Below are 23,671 nucleotides of genomic sequence, written 5' to 3' on the forward strand. Positions count from 1 at the left end.
AAGCCCCACCATTGCCTGCAGCCCATCCCTATTCCTAAGTCTGAGGTCCCAATACTCAGAAACACATTTTACCTGGAACCCCCAGTGGCCACACCTATCAGGACCCCAGAAAAATTTCCTACAGGCAACATACAGCCACCACGCTCTTTTAAGAACCAGAGAAGAAACAGAAACCAAGGAACAAAATACCCACCCAATAAAGACAAGAACAGATATCAGCACCTACAATTACAATCTTCCCAAACACAGAAGCCTAGACATCAGTATAAAAACACAATAAATAACACTAGGACAATATGTCTCCACTGGAGCCCAGCAACCCTACCATAGCAGGCCCTGAGATTTGCAACATAGGTAAAGCACAACACAAAGTTCTTAAAAGAACCTTTATGAATATGATAGCGGTCCTTAAACAGTCTTTATGAATACGATAGAGGTCCTTAAAGAGGGAATGAATACATCCCTGAAAACACCAACAGTGGAAGGAAATGAATAAAACTGTTCAAGACCTGAAAGTGAGAACAGAATCAATCAAGAAAACCCAAATAAAGGGAATCTGGAAATGAAAAATTTAAGAACTCAGACTTGAACCTCTGAGGCAAGCCTCACCAACAGAATACAAGAGAAGGAAGAAAAAATCTCAGGTATTGAAGACATGATAATTTACATCAGCCAAAGAAAATGTTAAATCTAAAAACCTCCTGGCACAAAACATCCAGGAAATCTGGGACACTATGAAAAGACCAAACCTAAGAATAATAGGAATAGTGGAAGGAGAAGAAATCCAGCTCAAAGTCACAAAATTATTTTTAACAAAATCATAGGAGAAAATTTCCTAACCCAAAGGAAATGCCTATCAAGGCACATGAAGCATACAGAACACCAAATAGGATGGACCAGAAAAGAAAGCACCATCAGCACATAATAATCAAAACACTAAATATACAAAACAAAGACAGAATATTAAGAGCTACAAGGGAAAAAGAACAAGTAACATATAAATGCAGGCCTATTAGACTGACACCTGATTTCTCAGTGGAGACTCTAAAAGCCAGAGGGGCCTGGGCTGATGTGCTGAAGACTCTAAGAGACCACAGACACCAGACTAGACTACTATATGCAGAGAAATTTTCTATCACTACAGATGGAAAAATAAGACATTCTATGATAAAACCAAATTTAAGTAATATCTATGTACAAATCCAGTGCTACAGAAGGTGCTAGAAGGTAAACTCCAAGTTACCCTAAAAAGGGTAACTACATAACAGAAAACCACCACTACCACAGCCACCAACAACAATAACAACAATCAACAATAATTGGTAATTGATATCTCTTAACATCAATGTTCTCGGCTGAGCAGTGGTGGCACACACCTTTAATCCCACCATTTGGGAAGCGGAGACAGGTGGATCTCTGTGAATTTGAGGTCAGCCTGGTCTACATAGTGAGTTCCAGAATAGCTAGAGCTACATAGTGAGGCCCTGTCTCAAAAAAAAGCAAAACAAAACAAATAAATATTCTCAATGCCCCAATAACACAACACAGACTAACAGAATGGATGTGAAATTAGGATCAATTCTTCTGCTGCATCCCAGAAACACACCTTCATATGAAAGATAGACATAATGTTAGGGTAAAGGCTTAGATAAAGGTATTCCAAACAAATAGACCCAAGAAACAAGATGTTGTAGCCCTTTTTATATCTGTCAAAATAGATTTCAAACTAAAATTAATCAGAAAAGATGGGGAAGGTCACTACATACTCATCAAAGGAAAAATCCACCAAAAAGACATTGCAATTCTCAATATCTATGCCCCAAACACAAGGGCACCCAAGTTTGTAAACAAAATGCTACTTAAGCCAGACAGTTAAGTCAGACTTCAGTACCACACTCTTACCAATAGACAGGTGAGACAAAAACTAAACAGAAAAATGCTTTAGATAACAGACATTATAAAACAAATAGACCTAACAGGTATTTACAAAACCTTTCTCCCAAATACAAAAGAATATACCTTCTTCTTAGCACCTCATGGAACTTTCTTCAAAATTGACCACAAACTCAGACACAAAGCCAGTCTCAACAGATCCAAGAGAATTGAAATAACTCCCTGAACCCTCTCAGACCACCATGGATTTAAAGCTGGATATCAACAACAATAGAAACATCAGAAAGCTTACAAACTCACAGAAACTGATCAATGCTCTACTGGATGAATATTAGGTCAAGACCAAAGTAGAGAAAGAAATCAAAGACTTTCTAGAATTCAATGAATATGAATACACAGCATACCCATACTTATGGGGCACAGTGAAGGTATTACTAAGAGGCAAGTTCATGTAAGTGCCTACAAAAAATGGAGAAATTGCATAGTAATAACTTAACAGCACACCTAAAATCTCTAGAATGAAAAGAAGAAATCACACCCCAAAGGAGTATATGGCAAGAATAGTTAAACTCTGCACTGAAATCAATAAAATACAAACAAACAAACAATACAAAGAATCAATGAAGCAAAGAGTTGGTTTGTTGAGAAAATCAATATGATTGACAAACTCTCATCAAAATTAAATGAAAGGTAGAGAGAAAATGAAAATTAACAAAATTAGAGATGTAAAGGGTGACATAACAATAGACACTGAGGAAATCCTGAGAATCATAAAGACATACTTTAAAATCCTATACTCCACCAAATTGGAAATCCAAAAGAAATAGATAATTGTATCACTATATTCTACCAACCAAAGCAAAGTTAAATCAAAATCAGACAAACAATTTCAACACCCCCAGTGAAATAGAAGCAGTAATTAAAACTTCCTAAGTGGAAATAAAGCACAAGTCCAGGTGATTTTAGCATTGAATTCTACTGGACTTTCAAAGAAGAGTTAATACCAATTTATTGGTATTAATTATTCCACAAAATAGAAACAGAAGGAACATTGCACAATTTGTTTTATGAGGCTAGTTACCCTGATACCCAAACCACATAAAGACCCAACAAAGAAAAAAGTTGTAGACCAATTTCTCTTATGAACATAGATGCAAAATTTCTTAACAAAATACAAACTGAATCCAAGAACACATCAAAAAGATAATCCACCATAATCAAGTAGGCTTCATCCCCTGTGAACAAGGATGGTTCAGCATAAGTAAATTGATAAGTGTAATCTACCATATAAAGAAACTGAAAGACAAAAATCAAAACAAAACAACAAAACTCTCAACTATCTCATTAGATGTAGAAAAGGCCTTTGACAAAATCCAACATGACTTCATGATAAAAAGTACTGGAGAGATTAGGGACACAATGGACATAACTAAAACATAATGAAGGCAGTTTACAGAAAGCCCATAGCAACATCAAATTAATTGGAGAGAAACTCAAAGTAATTCCATTAAAATTAGGAACAAGTCAAGGTTGTTCATCTCTCTCCATACCTATTCAATATAGTACTTGAAGTCTTAGCTAGAGCAGTAAGTCAACTGAAGGAGGTTAAATGATACAAATTGGAAAGGAAGAAGTCAAATTTTCTTTAATCACATATGATATGATAGTATACATAAATGACCCCAAAATTCCACCAAGAAACTTCTACAACTGATAAACACCTTCAGAATGTGACAGATACCAGATTAACTAAAAAAAAAAAAATCAGTAGCTCTCCTATATACAAATGATAAATGGACTGAGAAAGAAGTCAGAGAAACACCATCCTTTACAATAGCCACAAATAATATAAAATATCTTGGGGTAACTCTAACCAAATAAGCAAAAGACCTGTATGACAAGAACTTTAAGTCTCTGAAGAAAGAAATTGAAGATGTCAGAAAATGGAAAGATCTCCCATGCTCATGGATAGGTAGGATTAACATAGTAAAAATCTTGCCAAAAGCAATCTACAGATTCAATGCAATCCCCCATCAAAATCCCAACACAATTCTTCACAGACTTGGAAAGAACAATAATCAACTTCATATGAAAAAACAAAAACCCAGGATAGCTAAAACTATCCTGTACAATAAAGCAACCTCTGGAGGCATTACCATCCCTGACCTCAAGCTCTACTATAGAACTATAGTAATAAAAACAGCTTGATATTGGCATAAAAACTCACATGTGGACCAATGGAATTGAATTGAAGACCCTGACATTTATCCACACACCTATGAAAACCTTATTTTTTGACAAAGAAGCCAAAACTGTACAATGGGGAAAAGAAAGAATCTTCAACAAATGATGCTGGCATAACTGGATGTCAACATGTAGAAGATTACAAATAGATCCATATCTATCGCCATGCACAAAATTCAAGTCCAAGTGGATCAAAGACCTCAACATAAGTTGAGTTACACTGAAGCTGACAAAAGAGAAAGTAGGAAGTAGTCTTAAATGCATTGGCACAGGAGAGCACTTCCTAAATATAACATCAGTAGCACAGACACTGAGAGCAACAATTAAAAAGTGGGAATTCCTGAAACTGAGAAGCTTCTGTAAGGCAAAGGACATGGTCAATAAGACAAAACAACAGCCTACAGAATGGGAAAAAGTCTTCACCAACCCCACATCTGACAGAGGGCAGATCTCCAAAATACATAAAGAATTCAAGAAACTAGACATCAAAATACTGAACAACCCAATTAAAAAATGGGCTACAGAGCTAAACAGAGAATCCTCAACAGAAGAAACTTAAATGGCTGAAAGACATTTAAAGAATTGCTCAACATCTTAGTCATCAGGGAAATGCAAATCAAAATGAGTCTGAGATACCATCTTACACCTGTCAGAATGGCTAAAAGATCAAAAACACTGATGACAGCTTATGTTGGAGAAGATGTAGAGTAAGGGGAACACTCCTCCACAGTTGGTGGGAGTGAAAATTGTACAGCCACTTTAGAAATCAGTATGGCAATTTCTCAGAAAATTGGGAATCAATTTTCCTCAAGACCCAGCTATACCACTCTTGGGCATATACCAAAGGATGCTCAATCATACCACAAGGACACATGCTCAACTATGTTCATAGCAGCATTATTCATAATAGCCAGAACCTGGAAACAATCTAGATGCCCCTCAACTGAAGAATGGATTAAGAAAATGTTATACATATACACAATGGAGTATTACTCAGCTGTAAAAAACAATGGCATCACAAAATTTGCAGGCAAATGCATGGAACTAGAAAATATCCTGAGTGAGGTAATCCAGACTCAGAAGGACAAACATGACATGTACTCACTCATAAGTAGATTCTAGTTGTAAAGCAAAGGATGACCAAACTACAACCCACAGCTCCAGAGAAGCTAGGAAACAAGGAGGACCCTAAGAGGAATGCATGGATCAACTTGAGAAGAGGAAATAGATGAGATCTCCATGAGTAAACTGGGGATGGGGGGGCAATGGAGGGTGGGGGATGGGGAATGAGACCATGAGGAAATGGGATGGTTGAACTAGAGCAGAGACGGAGTGGGGGAGCAGATACTATGATGGAGGGAGACCTCAGGGGGATGGGGAGAGGTCTGGTGCTAGGGAGGTTCCCAGTAACCCATAAGGATGACCTCAGATTAGACTACTAGCAATAGTGGGGAGGGTGCCTGAACTGGCTTACCCCAGTAATCAGATCAGTGAATACCCTAACTGTCATCTTAGAGCCTTCATCCAGTAACTGATGGAAAAAGATGCAGAGATCCACAGCCAAGCACCAGGCCAAGTTCTAGGAGTCCAGCCAATGAGAGGGAAGAGGGATTCTATGAGTAAGGGCCATCAAGGTCATGATAGGGAAACATGCAGAGACAACCAAACCAAACTAGTGGGAACTCATGAACTTTAGACCAACAGATGTGGAGCCTCCACTGGACTAGACTAGGCCCTCTTCATAAGTTAGACAGTTGTGTAGCTTGATCTGCTTAAGGGATCCCCTGGCAGTAGGATCAGGGTCCATTCTTGGTGCATTAGCCTGCTTTCTGGAGTTCACTACCTATGGTAGGACACCTTGCACAGCCTTGATGCAGGGGAAGGGGCTTGGACCTGCCTCAACTGAGTGTACCAGGCTCTGAGGACTCCCCATGGGAGACCTTGCCTTGTTGGAGGAGGGAATGGGGAGTGGGTTGAGGGGAGGAAGGCATGAGGGGTGAGAGGAGGGAGGAGAGGGAGATCTGTGATTGGTATGTAAAATGAATAAAAAAATTCCTTAAGAAAAAACCCAATTAATAAATGGGCCTTCGTGAGACTGAGAAGGCAAAAGACACTGTCAATAGGACAAAATGGCAGCCTACAGAAAGGGAAAATTTTTTTATCAACTCCATATCCAACAGAGGGCTAATATCCAAAATATATAAAGAGCTCAAAAACCTAGATATCAAGAAAACAAATAACAAAATTTTAAAATGGAGTAGATCTAAACAGAGAATTCTCAACAGAGGAATCTCAAATGGCTGAGAAACACTTAAAAAATGTTCAACATCCTTAGTCATCAGGAAAATGCAAATCAAAACTACTTTGAGATTCCATCTTATACCAGAAAGACAAATATGATATGTATTTGTTTACATGTGGCTATTATCTGTGACATCAATGATAGCCAAGCTACAATTCTTAGAACCACAGAGGTTAGGTATAGGTTAGGTAAAGTAAGGGCCTAGTGTGGGGGTGGGGATTGATCTTCCTAGGAAAGAAAAATAGAATAGATTGTTATGAGTGGATGGAGGAAGGCTGGAACAGGAGGATCAAGTGTGGAGGGGAGGGAAGGGGGCATGACAGAGGAACACAGGTAGAGGCAGCTAAAATTAAGGGCCATTTGAGTATTACCTAATGTAGTACAAGCTTCACAAAATATATACAAATATGCAGGTGATGGAAATCACCGAATAATGGGGAGACAGAGCCCCAACTGGGCATATCTTGTTACAAAATGAAGTAGCAGGTTTGAGTTATATCTAAATGAGTTTGCCAAAGGGGCACAGAAATATCTGAACAACCCAGGCTGTTGCCAAGACTATAGGTTGCTCTCCACAGGCACAAAACTTGGGGGAGTAACCAACCAATAACGGATCTGACTTAAGGCTCATTCTGTGAGATGGAACCCATATCCAATACTGCTTGGGTGACTAAGAACCTGAGACTAGATAGCCCAGGGAACTAGGGCAAAGCCAAATAATATTTATCTTAAAAAAAAAAAAAAACAGCCAGAAAAAAACCGCCATCAGAGAGGCTTCACTCAGAAACAGATACAGAGATACACAGTCAAACCTTAGGTGGACCTCAGGGAATCCTGTAGAAGAGAGGGAGAAGGTTTATGGGAGCCAGAGGGTTCAAGGACACCACAAGAAAACCACAGAATAAACTAATATGTCCTCATAGGAGCTCACAGAGACTGAACCCCTAACCAGAGAGCTTGGATGGGACTGACCTAGGCACTCTGCATATATGTTACTGTAGTTGGAGAGCTTCTCTCCAGGTTCCATCAAGCCCCTGTGGTCCCACAACCCACGTATAAAATAATCATACAGACACTTATATTATTTAAACTGCTTGGCCATTAGCTCAGGCCTACCATTGTCTAGCTCTTACTCTTATATTTAGCCTATTTCTGTTAGTCTATACTTTGCCACATGGTTTGTGGCTTACCAGTGTCTTTACATGTTGCTTCTCATGGCAGAGGCTAGCAGTGTCTCCTCCCAGACTTCCTGTTCCCAGCATTCTCCTCTTCCTTGTCCCGCCTACCCTATCCTTCCTGCCTGGCTACTGCCCAATCAGCACTTTATTTATTTTAACCAATCAGAGCAACACATTTGACATACAGAACATCCCACAGCATGTTACAGTATGTTACAGTTGTGTAACTTGGTCTCCTTGTGGGACTCCTAACAGAGAGATCAGGGGCTGTCTCTGACTCGTTATGTGTTTTCGGGACCCTTTCTTCCTACTAGATTGTCTCATCCAGCCTCAATAGGGGAGGATGTGCCTAGTCTTACTGCAACTTGATATAGCATGGCTGGCTGATATACATGAGAGGCCTGACCTTTTCTGAAGAGAAAGGAGGAGGAGTGTGGGGGGAGGGGAGGCTAGGAGAGGGACTGGGAGGAGAGGAGGGAAGGGAAACTGTGATCAGGCTGAGAAAAATAATTAATAAAAAATAAATAAAAGGACGGGCGGTGGTGGCACATGCCTTTAATCCCAGCACTCGGGAGGCAGAGGCAGGCGGATCTCTGTGAGTTCAAGGCCAGCCTAGTCTATGGAGCAAGCTCCAGGAAAGGCACAAAGCTACACAGAGAAACCCTGTCTCAAAAATAAATAAATAAATAAATAAATAAATAAATAAATAAATAAAAATAAATAAAAATGAAAACAATATAGCGATAAAGTGACTCCTAATGGTAGTCTGCTATACTCAACCATCAGTGCCTTGTTCAGCCATCATCAGAGAAGCTTTCCTCCTGCAGCAGATGGGAACAAATACCCACAGCCAGACAATATGCAGGGAGAGAGAGAGGCCTTAGAACACTCAGCCCTAAATGGATTGTCTCCATCAAACCCCTCCCCTGAGGGCTCAGGAAATCCCATGAAAGAAGTGAAAAGAGCATAAGAACCAGGGAGGTTGGATGATACCAAGAAGACAAGGCCCTCAAAATCAACATGATTGAAGCTCATATGAACTCACAGAGACTGAAGCAGCAGCTACAGGGTATTGGTGAAATTAAGGCCACTCCATGTAGTTAAAAGGGAGGTTTATTTTGTGTGGTAACTTACAAATGAAGGGATAGGTTGTAGGGTCTAGCAAAGGTATGGCGCAGTCCTGCGGTGTTCTCTGGAGAACTCTGCTCGGTCTTCCTCCAGCGTCCAGGGTCCCAGAACCAAGAGAGGCCTCTCCTCTCAATCCTGGGTCTTCAGCTTCCTCCCTCAGCCCCACCTTGTGGGCGTGACCATTACCGAAGCCTCAATGGGGGTTGGAACTTCCAGGCCAATGCTGAGATGGCTATCCACTACAACAGGGCCTGCACAGGTCTGCACTAGGTCCTCTGCACTTACATTATGGATTCTAGTTTAGTGTTTTTATGGGATTCCTGAGTGTGCAAACAAGTGGATTTCTGATTCTTGTGCCTTCTCTTTTCCTTCTGTTGGTCTGTCTCATCTTACTTTGATGCTATAGTTTCTGTTTTTATCTTTTTATATTTTATTTTGTTATATTTCAAAAAATAATGAGTGAATGAATATATATCAGCTACTAGGGTAAAGGTTAACAATGGAATTGTCATTTATACCAGCATGTAATGAACTTTATAGGGTGTGTGTGTGTGTGTGTGTGTGTGTGTGTGTGTGTGTGCGCGCGCGCGCGCGCGCGCGCGCGCGCGCGCGCACACGCACGCACGCTTTTATTTGGTTAGAGTTTGGTGGGTTTTTTGTTTGTTTGTTTGTTTTTGGGTAATGTTGTATTTTATTTTCTAAGTTTTGTTGTATTGGGTTTTTGGTTTGCCTTTTGAGAAAGAACTTAAAGTTGGGTAGGTAGGGAGGAGGAGAGGAGGGGATCTGGATAAACTATAGGGGCATAGAATATGATCAAAGTATATTTAAATTAAAATTGTCTGAAATGATAAATATATAAAAAGGAAAATGTTACAGATGAGGAACAAATTTTCAATGAAAAAATAACTCTGTTAGCAGATAACAATAGTGCATTTGATAGGCTACAGTGTGGTGTCTTGGAAAAGTCACAGGTCATACATTGCATAATAATCAACTCTTGATTTACTTACATGTCTATCAAACACTTAAAAGTTTTTCTGAGAAATGTTAAGAAAAAAGAACATTTGGAATTTTTCTTGCAGGCATTGTGGATATAAAGCGACATTGTATGTCCAATAATGATAACCCTTGTGTAAAATAACACCTGTATTACCTCCTCCCTAGCTGTGGCTGACTTTGTGCCTAATAAGCAGCCTCTTTCCATCCCCTCCCTGGCCTCTTGTAATGACTGTTCTGCTCATTCATTCTATGAGTTGAGTGTTTTTAGATTTCACAGATGAGTAAAATGTAGCATTTGTATTTCTATGTCTGGCTTGTTTTGCTCAGCATTATGACGTCTATCCATCTTTGCCACAAATAATATTTTCTTCTTTTTTTGTGGCTGAAATTATTCCATTATGCATATACCACATTTTAAAAATCCTTTAACAGAGACCTCAATTAATTCCATATCTTGGCCATACACCTGAGATAGACGGAACATGTGCTTAGTTAGTATGCATAAGGTCCTTGGTTCAGTCCTCAAGCACTACACAATAAGGAAAGGACACACCTTTCTATTTTAAATAATATTCCATGTGGCATAGCAAACAGATATCTGCTCTTGCCCATGTCTGTTGCCGACTAGATCTTTGATATGTTGACTTCATATCCTTTGGGGGAATGGTGTGACATTGATGGATAATATAATGAATCAGTTTGTGGGTTTTTTTTGAGTACTTTCTGTAGTACTTTCCTTAGTGACTATAGTAACTTATACCAGTAGAGTGAGAATTCTCATTTTTCCTGCAAATACTTCTTTTTTTAAAAATTTATAGCCATCCCAACATAGATGAGATGATCTCTACTGTGAGTTTTAATATGCATCTCCTTGATGATTAGTGAACTGAGTATTTCTCATATATTTGTTCATAATTTGCATGTCTTCTTCCTGAGGAATGTGTATATTCAGATCATTTGCTCAATTTAAACCCTTTTATTGTTATTATTATTACTCTTTTGCTGTTGAGTTCTTGAGTTCCAATGTATTCTGGATATTAGCTCCTAGTTGAATTAATTGGTTTTCAAATGCATTTCTCCATCCTGTGTGATCTTTAAGGAGTTGGGTGGAATGTAAGATAAAGTGTTGAAGGAACTGGGTTATTAGTACCTAGCCTAAGTGAAGGTCAGGGACAGAAACTGGAAAAAGGAACAGCCTGCTTTTATAGGGTATTGGGAGCTAAAGATTTTGTAAGCAGATTTTGTAACAAATCAAGAGCCAAAGGTGACAAAAACTACTGGTAAAAAAAATGCTAGTGAGGATGTGGATAATTCAAATGGGACTAGAAAATGAAGCTGTTTGCTTGGGAAATAGTCCAGCAAGTTCTCAAAAGTTAAATATAGAGTTACCATTATAACCCACAAATCATAGCCCTGAGTATACATGTGAATATATTTAAGAACATATAGCAACATGATTAGTTCATGATTAGTTCAAAGTGGAGACAAACTAAAAATCCATTGGTAGATGAATAAATAAATAAAAAGTTTAAGGAAATGAAAAGTGAAACTTCCATATGATGGACTATCGTAACTGGTTCAGTGTGGAGAACTATAAAAATGTCTGTTAGGTGAAAGAAGCCATACCCAAAAGACCACAGATGTATGATTCCATTTGTATGATGGGGCTGTGCAATTCTTTAGAGACAGAAAGATGGTTGGTGGCTACCTGGGTAAGGTGGGGATGTGTAGTGACTGTTATTGGTATAGATAGAGAGTTTTTTTGTTTTTGCTTTTGTTTTTTTCAGAGGCAGATTATGATAAAAATATCCAGTGTGATGGTTGTACAACTCTGAAAGCCCTGATTTATACAGTTTAAAGACATGAAGCATATTTCATATGATCTGTCTTAATAAAACAGGAGATTTGTAAATTATAATATTAAAATGTAAAAATACATAAAAAGGATAATTATGGGACAGATGTTTTTTTTCTTTGCTGTGAGAGGATACGAGAATATCACCTTCTGTAAAACAGGAAGAGAAACCTCATCAGATACTGAGTCTGCTGACACTTTGATAGGAGACTTCTTATCCACCAGCAGTACAAGGAACATGGATTGGCTATTTAAGCTCCCCAGGCTATGGTACTCTTTTACAGAACCATAAATTAACTAAGGCAGTTTGGATTCACCTAGAATCTGATTTTCACAGTGCTTTTCAAGGAAGACCATTAACTTAGGAAGTTATCCTAGGGAACAGGGAGGAAGTGACAGGTGGAGCCCTGGGGCTCACTGGTCAGCCAGTCTAGCTGAATTGGTAAGCTCCAGGCCAGTGAGAGATTCTGTCCCAAAGGAGGAGGATGGCCTTCCAGAGATTTTTCTGGATTCACATGCCTTCGAAGAACCCCCCACCCACTTAAGCATGAACACACACACACACACACACACACACACACACACACACACACACGTACAGAACACACCCCTAATAAAAAAAGAAGTAGTAATGAGATTACAAAAAAAAAAAAGTCCTGCTTTAGTCTGTGTGGTAGCACAGTAAATTTCTAGAAGCGGGGAAACTAGAGTTGATTTGGATTGGTGGGTGGATGTATGAGGGAAGTGAAGGGTATCAGGGAGAGCAGAAGAATGGGCTAGCATATGAGACCACATTGAGGCTGTCAGTTAGAACCCTGTACTGGAAGGAAGCGGAGAGAAATGACACTAAACAGATTTGTAGGCTCCAGCTTCTGGAGGGCCTGACGTGTCATGGTAAGATTTGATTTTTATGGGAAAACTTTGAAAGATTAAGTAGGCTGATGAAAATCAATTTGCATGTTGAGGAAGTCATTTTTGCTTGATGCAAAAAGAACAGATGAGGCAGTCTGAGAATGGAAGTTAGGAGAAGCACAGGCAAGCTTGGTTTGGGGACCTGGCTGTGAATAGGGAAGAAGGGCTAGGGTTCCGAGAAGTTTAAGAAGTAAACTTAGTTTATTAGTCACTTTGACACTGCTTTGATGAAGTGTCTGACTTAAATAAGGTAGGAGAGGAAAGCCTTTTTGATTGATGGTTTCGGAGAGTTTGGATCCATCAAAGCAGGGATGGCATGGTAGAATAGCCCCAACCATCATGGCAGGAGCATGAGGTAGAGACTGATCAAGATATGACAGACCAGAAAGTAGAAAGAGACATGAATGAAGGACCAGGATATAACTTCCAAAGACACACTCTTAGTGACCTACTCCTATGGACTCTGCAGTTTCCCAAAACAGCATCACCAACTGTAGAACAAGCATCCAAAAGGAGCCTAAGAGGGACATTTCAGACTTCAGCTACACAATTTAGTAGCAATAGTTCATGGACAGATCACAAGGGATGGGAACCAGCTTGTGACCTTCTCTTTTTAACCTGTGAAAGTCTTGGGAGCTGTACACATGCTAATAACCATTCTAGACATTACCTATAACTTTCAAAAGTATTCAAGGACAATCAAGGGGCCCAAGAGAACATTAGGCTTGGTGGAAGGAGAATACCTTTCCAGGTGACAGATCTGCAGTCTTCACAAGCCATTGAACTCTTCTAGACATGAATTTTGTCATTTTCAAAATAAATGGCTTGTATTAGCCAATCTCCACACATGGGCTGCACATAGCTCTCCTTTTATTCTTTAGAGAGAAATAAAATTTAGGATTTTTTATATTACCACTTTATACTTGCAGGACATTTTTTAACTCTATGTGTATATGTGAATGTGTTGTTTTACATTAATTATTACATAGCTATTCATAGCAACCTCATGAACTTTTAAGATTTTTCTCCACAGTCACTAGACAAAAGAGACTGAGAACCAGAGAGATTAGGTTTGTTTAAAGATACTAATTGACAACATTAGAGGCCCTTAAGTCTCCTAATTCTGTCTGACCTCTTTCTCTTTGGTGTTTCTATCTTCTTATGTGCCTTTGCATTCTTCTCAGCCTCCTGCCATCCCATCGTTTTTTAAGTATTCCACCCAGGGAGGCAGAGTGAGGTGGTGTAATTCAATTCAGGCACTTCTGATATTTGGTTTTAAACTACACATTTATTTGAAGCTTGAGACTTCTTTGTGATTATTCTTGCCACTCCTGACCCAATTACCAAGAACAATTAATAACTTGGGCAAATTCCAAGTGTTTATAAACAGGAGCAGATATAGAGGACCTGAAAGACTGGCCTGATTAGGAAGAAGATGATTATGGTGTTTTTCAACTTTTGCTTCCAAAAAATAGGTAGCCACTATTTTATAAATGGGTTTGTTTCTAAATCAAGAGGTATTGGGTATTGGGACTACTTGCTTCTTAACCCTAATCAATTCATTTTCCATCTCAAAGGACATTCAGTTCAAGGGGAAATCCAACAGCTGTGATTTGAGGGAACCTGTGTAAGTGGGCTGGACAGTTACAAAAGGTCATTTGGTCTCCATTCACAAAACAAATATCCAGTCAGTTGTACTATGTTTCTACTATCTAATTATCTTTTCTGGAATCGTAGAGATTTCTAAATGTAGGGTATTACTTTAGCAATCCATACTCAAGAAACAGAAAGAAGGCATTCAGGGGCTCAGAAATCCTAAACTTCTCATGCACTTAATACCTTAAAAAGTCCATGAGGCCAAAGTCTCTTTGACCAGTGTTTACTATGTATTGGTGCATAAAAATAATTCTAAAACATAGTGCTCTACATTAACAAATGTATTGTATCTTGTGATCTTGTGGGTCACAAATTTGGTGCAGGCTTATCCTGACTGGTTCCTCTGTTCTATGCAGTATCAACTGGGGTCAATTTGTGGTATTCACTAAATGGAGCATTTTGTCTAGAACAGTGAAGAAGCTCTCAATCACATATATTGTACTCTGATGGAAGCTCATTCATATAGTTTCAACTCCTCAGTCTTTCAGCAGTGTAGCTGAAATTTTTACATGGTAGTTCAGGGTTCTAATAGACCCGATTAGAAGCAGCTGATTTTCTCGAAACCTGAGCCCAGAGCTAGCTTATGATGATTTAATCCATCTTCTGTTAATCAGAAGAGTCACAGAACAATCCTTGTTTAAGAACTGGAGAAGCAGCTGGCTGTGTTGGTGCATGCTTGTAACATCAGCACTTGGGAGGTAGAGACAGGAGGATCAGAAATTCAAGGCCATTCACAGCTACATAACAAGTTTGAGACCACCTTGAACTACAGGAGACCCTGTCTCAGACACAAAACAAAACAGAACAACTGAAAAGAAAAGAAACAAGCAAACAAACTAAACAAGAAAAGACCCCGGTACTCAATGGGGTATGTGATAATGAATATATAGCTAGCTTTCTCAATGGGGTATGTGATAATGAACTTCGCTTTTAGATTTATAATTCTTTTGTTCCAGTCCCAGCACCATCTCAGTACACCATTCACCCCAGGAGCTAGCATTGCTCTAGCTCTCTTTAATGTCCCTGGACTTACTTGGTTACAGTTTGGACCCACTAATGAAGAATGCTTTTCCTTATACCCAGTCATCAGGACCCACTTGCTCAGGGCTAATACCTATTTAATTTGGATGTTTTTGATGCTTTTTTGAAGTATTCTGTCCTTAAGAAGCTTCCTAGCTACTGGGAGAGTATGGCACATTTTGCTTTTAATTTTTTTATTTTATGTGTATGGGTATTTTGCCTGCATGTACGTCTGTGTACCACATGCATTCCTAGTCAGAATAGGACACCAGAGCCCCTGCGACTGGAGTCACAGAGAGTTGTGAGCCACAATGTGGGTGCTGGGAATTGAAACTGGGTCTTCTGGAAGAGTAACCAGTACTTTTAACCAGTAGCTTAACTGCTGAGCTATCTCTCCAGCCCTGAGTGTGGTACCTCCTGCCGGGTGGTGGTGGCCCATGCCTTTAATCCCAGCACTCGGGAGGCAGAGCCAGGTGGATCTCTGTGAGTTCTAGGCCAGCCTGGTCTCCAAAGCAAGTTCCAGGACAGAGAAACCCTGTCTTGAAAAACCAAAAAAAAAAAAAAAAAAAAAAAGAATTGCCACAGTGTCTCTCTCTTCACAGCAATAAAACCTTAACAAAGACAATGGTCCTTCTCTAGTTCTTCAAACATAGCCAGTTCTTTTCTAATAGAAGAACTTTGTGTATGCCTTTCTCCCTGCCTAAGTACCTTATCATCCTTCCACTTCACTAACAGCCACTGTCAGGATATCAAGTGTTATGGTCCTCCAAAAATCTCATGTGTTGATAGATTGGCTCTCAGTATTACACTAATATTCAGAGGTGGGACTAGATTGTTGCCTTTGATAAGCTCACATTTTTAAACAGTGTTAGGATTTTGAACTAGGCAGGTACATTTTGGAATAATGAATGCAATTTTAGCTTCCCTTGTAGCTAGATTTGGCCATGTGTCTCTTATTCTGCCTAACAAGATGTAAGCAAAAGTATATATTCCTTCTTTTACTAACTGTCCTTTTGCCTATACTATCATCTAAAAATCCAGATACTGTTGGGTTAGCCCATGAAGACAATGGATAGATTTTTAGGATGGAGGAGCAGTGAGCAGGAAGGTATCTGGGGTGTTGATCAGGGACTTTGTGAACCAAGTTTTCATTTTAGCTTTGGCTTGTAAATCTTCACACTAGGAAAGTAAAATAAAATTCTACCTTCTAACAGAAGTTAGAAGGGTATATTGACATAAGTCTGCAATCCTAGCACTAGGGAGGTAGAGGCCTTGAGGATCAAGAGTTTGGTGGCAGCCTGACCTGTATAGTGAATTCTAGGCCAGCCCAAGAGACTTAGAGAGACTATGTTTCAAAACGTGAAGTGTCCTTTTTTTTTTTTTTTTTTTTTTTTGGTAGATATTCCTCCATTTCTGAGAAAACTAATGTTAATGAGAACAAAACTGAATCTGGCATTAGATTGTATAATATTGCTTTCCAGCATTGTGAAAAAAACACCTGGTAAGAGAAGACCATCCCAGGATAGAGAAGGGTACCGCTGACGATGGCTTCCACAGCATTTCTTACAGTATGTCCAAGGGTGGATTTTCACAGGGGAAAATCCCCACTTCAACTAACACAAAGGATTGAGGAAATTATTCCACTCCTAGAGGGCTTTCTGATTTCACCAGCAACTTCTGCAATATCTTAGAGCATAAACTGATTCCTTTATTACTGTTAGAAAGTTCACCTGCCAGATTATACTGATTTCCCAAAGTTATTTTGGACAAAGGAAAGGTCACATTGTTTTTCCAGTAAAGATGTGTTTTTTTCCTTTTTATAACTTGCCTGGTTTTCTCCTTTTCAGCCTTTCTTTTGTGATAAATGTCTTAAATAAGACATTTTCCCAGGATATTTAAAGCAATACTACTTAACCTTTGTATAACCTTTCATCTCCTGAGTCTTTACAATGGGTACTGAAATCAGAAAACTCCCTGCAAAGGCCACTGCTGCTACAAACTAATATGGAAAGAGTTTGAGTTCATCAGATAGAATTTTTAAAGTAACAAAGAAAGCATTATCAAGAGCCTGGTTGATCAGAATGCTGTCTGTGTTCGGTGTCCATGCAAAGAACACTGGGCACTGAAAAATCTCATCAAGCAGAATGTCACATATGGATGAAGCTGTGAGCACTGGGTGTGCATGGTAGACTCTATCATAACTGCATTCTTAAAATTTTTTGTTTTTGACTTTGTAGTGCTAGGGATAGAACCCAGGCCTTGGATCTGCCAGGTAAGTCCTCTAGTGCTGAGCTACTATCTTAGTTATGGTTTCTATTGCCATGTTAGAACATCATACCAAAAGTGACTTTGGGAGGAAAAGACTTATTTGGATTGCACTTTCAAATCAGAGTCCATTCATCACCAAGGGAAATCAGGGCAGGAACTCAAAGACAGCAGGAACCTGCAGGCAGGAGGTGATCTAGAATCCATGCAGGAATTTTGCTTACTGGCTTGCTCCTCATGGCTTCTTCAGTTTACTTTCGTATAGCACCCTGGGCCACCAGACTGGTGTGGCACATCCCACAGTGAGCTGGCCCTCTCACATCAATCATCAATCAAAAATATACCATAGGCTTATCCACAGGCCAGTCTGTTGGAGAATTTTTTTTTCTCAATTGAGGTTCTCTCTTCTCAGATGACTCTGACCTGTGTCAAGTTGATGTAAACTAGACAGCACAGCTACCTTCCATCTTCTAGCATGACTGCTTTTGTCCTGCTCATTTCCATATATCCTCTCTTCCTTTCTCTTTCCTTCCCTTTCTTCCGAACACTTCTTTCCCAGTGTTCACTCATTGATTCACAAAGCTCCCTTCTCTTATGGTCTTAGTTTTAATTTCTCTGCAAATGGACCCTGCAAAAGTTTTAGGTGCAGGGGGTACATAAGAAATATCTAAATGGTTCCCCACTGGGGACTTTTGAAGAAAGTGATGGAGTTGTCTCACTCAAGGGAACAACTTATTTTTTTTTATAGATAAAAGGAACATGTATAATACAAATTATCTCTATGAAGATTTGATGATTTGAAGACTATAACAGGGGTCTTTCTACACTACAACTGCTGATGTTTAACTTTTTGAACTATTTTTTTTATTTATTTAAGGATTTCATGCAATATATTTTGAACATTTTTATCTCCAAATTATCCCCTCACTACCTTCTCTATATTTTATTTGTTCCTTCTCATTGTTGAGTAACATTTGGTTGAATGAATATACCATAATTTATTTTTCCATTCTCCCATTAACATTTCCAGTTGTGTACTGTTATGAAGAAGACACTTGAGAACATTCTTTTACATGTGCCACATGCTCTTTTTGTGTATGCTGGGAATGAATTCTGGGCTCATGCACACTAGACTAATGATCTACTATTGAACTTCACCTCCACGCCCTATTGGATGGGTTTTTGTACATGCATTTTGGTTAACATTTACACTGAGTTCTCCTGGGTACATAATTAGGAGAGAGCTAATGGAATCATACAGTAGGCATATGTTTTCATTTAGTAGCTGCCATCAAATAGTTGTCCAAAATAGTTACACAGGTTCTATCTACACCATCAATGGCTGATAGCGGCATCAGCTCCCTAGCTTTGTGAATACTTGTCATTGCTAATTTTTCATTTTTGACATTCTGGTGGCTGTGCAGCTAAAAAAATACTTTTTGAAGGAGATATATGACATATTAAGATAGATCAAATGGGGAAGGAGACTAAATGAAGGTAAACCAGTTGCAAAAGCATCTGGAGGCCACTGAGGGGACACTAGAGCCTGGCCTGGAGGAACCGCCCAGATTGTGAAGAGGAAGAGTTGAAACTAATTGACTCTCTAGAGCTTGGCAGAGGTGCAGGGATCGGTTCTCAACATGTGTCTTCTATCTAGAAAAATCTGTTAGCTTTAAATCACTTGCTATTCACTGTAGCCAGAGGGGTGGGATTACCTTTAATTAATGTATCTGAAAGGGATCTATATTGTAGAAACTGCAAATATTTGAAGAAATTTCCTAGTAGAATCTGGAGAGGGCTTTAGAAATGAGCAGGTTTGAACAAATTGCTACGTGATGATTTTTTATGTAGTTTTCTATTTGTCCCTTGCCTGGGTGACTTGGCCTTAGCATCCCTTTTCTTCCTTCTCCCCTCCTTGCTTTTTGTTAATCTATCTGTGCATATGTATTTGTTGAGGGCCTGCTCTGTGCCAGGTCCTGGCTGGGTGCCATGGTAGAACTAAAAATAAACGTGACATACTGCAGTCCTCCAGGATTTCAGTCCCCTCAGTGTAGAATGTGACAGATGTACAAAAGATACAACAGCAAGCAAAGCCCTGTGACTCCCAACTGCCCTGTGTTTGTGATCGCCCCTCCCCGCACTGCCACACAGAATTCTCCAGTAAAGAATGAGTACAGTTGCTCTTCCAAATTTGATGAGAAGCATCCCTGGGAAACACATTTACTGTGTCTAAACTATGGCCCATCACGGTCTAACAACACAGTACAGTGTAGATAAGATAGGTAGTCTTATTGTCAACCTCACAGAATCTGGAATTACCTAGAAGAAGACCTCTGGGTATGCCTGGAGGGGATTACCTCGATTGTGATAATTGGGGTGTGTGGTGCCATCCCCTGGCTGGGATCTTGCACTGTATAAATAGAGATGATGGGCTGAGCAACAGATTTCAATGGCAGAGATGAAGTTAAAATCATGATAGTAATAAGGAACAGCTTAAACAAAGTCAAGGAGAGGCAAAATTTAGGGCACAGTAACAAAAGTTACAAGTAGAATTTGGCCAGAGTGGAGGAAAGTACACCTAGTAGGGTTAGAGGCAGACTATGGGATAAAGCAGAAGTCAGGCAGCAAATTTTGTGCATTTGATAGGCAATAGGGAATTGCTGGATGGTTTTGGAGAAAATGTTATAGTTGAAGCCTTTTTTGCAAGATTACTCTGGCAGCAAGAAAGTTCAAGGCTGAAGGCATGAGAATATTTAAGGAGGCTCTTTAACACTCCAGTAAGGGAGGGGAGAAAGGATAGGATGGAAGTAGGAGGCAAATAGAAGCAAAGTATGTTATATAGGCATGAAAATGCCACAATGGATTACTTTGCATGCTAACTAAAACAATTACACATACACACACACAACAACACACACACATACACATGCATACATTCACATACATCTGCAGGCATACATGCACTCTCTCTCTATATATATGTGTGTGTGTGTGTGTGTGTGTGTGTGTGTGTGTGTGTGTGTATTCTTATTGTGTGAACAGCCAATATCTTTAGTGAAATGTTTCCTTCCCCCAGTGTCACTGAAGCCAAATGGCATTTTAATGTCATTTTCGAAAGCCTGTAGGGAATGAAAATATTGTCTAGAGGGAAGTAGGTTTCTCTGGATGAATCCCAGCTAGTCTACCTGAAGAGGGGGAAGCTACACAGTAATATTCCTGTTTGTTTGCTTTTGTTAAGAACATATGAAATGCCTCGCTGTGAGCAAGAGTGACTGGATTAGAAACTTAAATTTAGAAAAATGTTAACTGTCAAAGTGGGTATTTTTATGGTATCTCTCAAACTATACTTTATAACATACCTCAAAGAGTACAATGTTGCTTTGTGGATGGAAGACTAAGTACATATGCAGAATTAGTAAAAATCTGAATCATTATGGAAAGTAAGATAAACAAACCCAAACTATCTTTAATAATGAATTTCTTGTGGCATGCATTAGGTTGGCTGGGCTAGAAAGAAAGGGATGATCAATATGAGAAGTAATCAGAGAAAAGGAAGGTTTAGAGAGATAGAAGAGGGAAGGCAGGCAGAAACTGCTGCCATTTTTCTTTTTGTCTTTCACAATGCTATATTTTAGAAGTCATCCAGACTTAGCATGAGGTAGATATGAGTGTTGATCAGGATTGTATTTTAGTAGAAAGGCAGAGTCAAGCTATGGTTCAGAGGTCAGGCAGAACCCATAATAAAATATTCCATGGTGTTCAATGAAGCATTCCTTAAGACACAAACTCCATCCAAAGCCAAAAGCTCCATTCCTGCCTTTTATTGCCAAAAATTCTAGGAAAAGTTGCACATTCTCACTGTCATTGTTTCAACTCTTCCTGCTTGCCCAGCTGGCTCCTTCTGATGGGGCTTTGTGTCTTTCTCTGCAACATGACAGCGCTAAGTTTCCCATGCTTCTATGTGCCAGAGGTGAGGGAGACTCTTCTAGTCCTGCTGAACTGGATGTATCTTAGTGGTAGAGTACCTGATCAGCCCTCCTGAGGCTTTGGCTTAGATCCCCAACACTGGAAACAACAACAACCCCTCACACACAATCACTCAAGACTGTCTAGGGTCAACATAGCTGACTGGGAGGACCACTAATTGTTCTTTCTTTCATTAGTGTAACATTCATATCATTAGCTTTGTAAAACAACTACTCCCAGTGTACATCTGATGCCATAGCATATCTCAAACAGGAAAGAGGAGTAAACACAATTCCAGGAAAATCCCAACTTACTCTTGGAATGCCCTGCCTCTCCCACTCCTTTAACTGACAATTAATTCTTCACTTTGTTAAAGTTTTCCCATAAGATGCTGTCTAGTATCCTGAGCAAGACTGCTATCCCTTGGGAAGTCTATGCTTACTTCTTCAGCATGGACTTTCACCATGTAACAAAACTTTCTCCTAAGCCTTACTTTATCTATCTCTGAACTCTTTTGCTGACTGTGACAAGAACTAGCAAACACTGGGGAGGGGTTTCCATCTTGTCTCTCAACCTCTGAGAGCTCCCAGACTTCAACAACCCACAACAGAACCTATGGATAACAACGGTCAACTGTACTCTCTTCTTAAAGGGGCTAAACGCTTTTTCATCACTGTCCTCTTCAGCTGTATCCCTTTTCTCCTTTCTTCCTTTGGCTCTTCATGCTTCAACAGCCCAGATCTTCTCTCTGTCCCTCCCATCTACCCAGAAGAGCTCCTCCAACAGGACTCTAATAGCTGCGGACTGCCTACACCAAACTTCCATCATCTCTATTCATAGCTAGAGTCTTAGATTCAATACCATTTGCTTAGGAAAGCATTTCTTGATGCTCTACATTAGATCATTCTCAAATCCCTTTGTTATATGTTGCTGTAGCACTGGGTACTATTACTTGAAAACAGTTTGTATAGCTTAAAATGATTCACCTATTACTATGGTTATTTTGTCAAAGTTCACTTATCCCACAAGACTCTTAAGTTCTTTGAGCACAGGAGCACCATCAACTTTTGCTCATCTTTGTGTGGCCAGAATAATTGGTAGTATTGTACTCCAGTAAGCATTCAATAAATAGAAATGAAATAAACTAACAAATGAATGAGTTGAGTTAAGCTATATTATATTTTGTCCCACAGAGTATATTGGAGAAATCCTTGGTGTTCATAGATAGTGATTTTATTGTCAGCAATGTTACTAAATATTCCAATTTGAGATTTGTGAAAAGAAAGGAAAATTAGGATCTAGGCACCCTGGAGGAGATTTTTGAAATGGAATGGAGAGGACTAAAGAAGCAATATTTAGAAAATACCTCCAGCTGCTGGTTGGAATGTGAACTTTGATCTTCTCTACTCTTTAACTTCAGGTAGCCAGAACAGCCAGAACAACTGAGTGATTATATTGTGCCTGGAGGCTCCAGATGCTTATCAAGAAGATATCACACTCTTTAATGGACATTTCCATCTTGTTTACACGCTTTTTAAACAGTGGTTCTACTGGTCAGGCTCCTCTGTTCTTTCATCCATATAAGCTTCCACATTTCCTGCCTTCCTCAGAACACTGACTCAGAACTATCTGTACCCATCTCAGGAATCACAAATTTATAAGCCCACCAACAATGTCTTTGCACTCTTGCAATTTCTGAGTTTGGATTGATCAATGGGTTGGAGATTGATGATCCTGGGCCACCTGATAGAAATGCTTTCTTTGGCTTGTACAATGCTTTCTGAAAAGCTGAAAGGCATGTAAAGATTTCAGAATGCACAGATTTTATTTACAAATTGGTATTTCTGGAGCTTGGCATGGGGAGGTGGGAGGATCATGAATTCAAGACCAGCCTGTGCTACATAGAACATTCAAGGACAGCCAGTAATACATAGTGAGAAAACCAAACAAAATCTAAATTTCTGTCTTTTTCCAAAAAAAAAAAAAAAAAAGAAAGAAAGAAATTCTGACAAACTAGGCCCACCCATCTTTATAGCAATAATCAGCTAGAGTTGGGAAGGGACTGTTCCATTTCTATGCGACATTTGCTCTAATTCACTATATTCCCCTTCCTCACTTATTTCATTATCAGCCTGGCCCACAGAGGCTATAACTCTTATATTTACTGTTCTTGATCTGAGCTGCCTTTATTAGAAATCATCAGACCCAGGCAATTGGATAGTCTGATAAAGTCCCTGAGTTGTTGCCCTGAAC

Source organism: Onychomys torridus, chromosome X, assembly GCF_903995425.1.
Source record: "Onychomys torridus chromosome X, mOncTor1.1, whole genome shotgun sequence".
Lineage (NCBI taxonomy): Eukaryota > Metazoa > Chordata > Mammalia > Rodentia > Cricetidae > Onychomys > Onychomys torridus.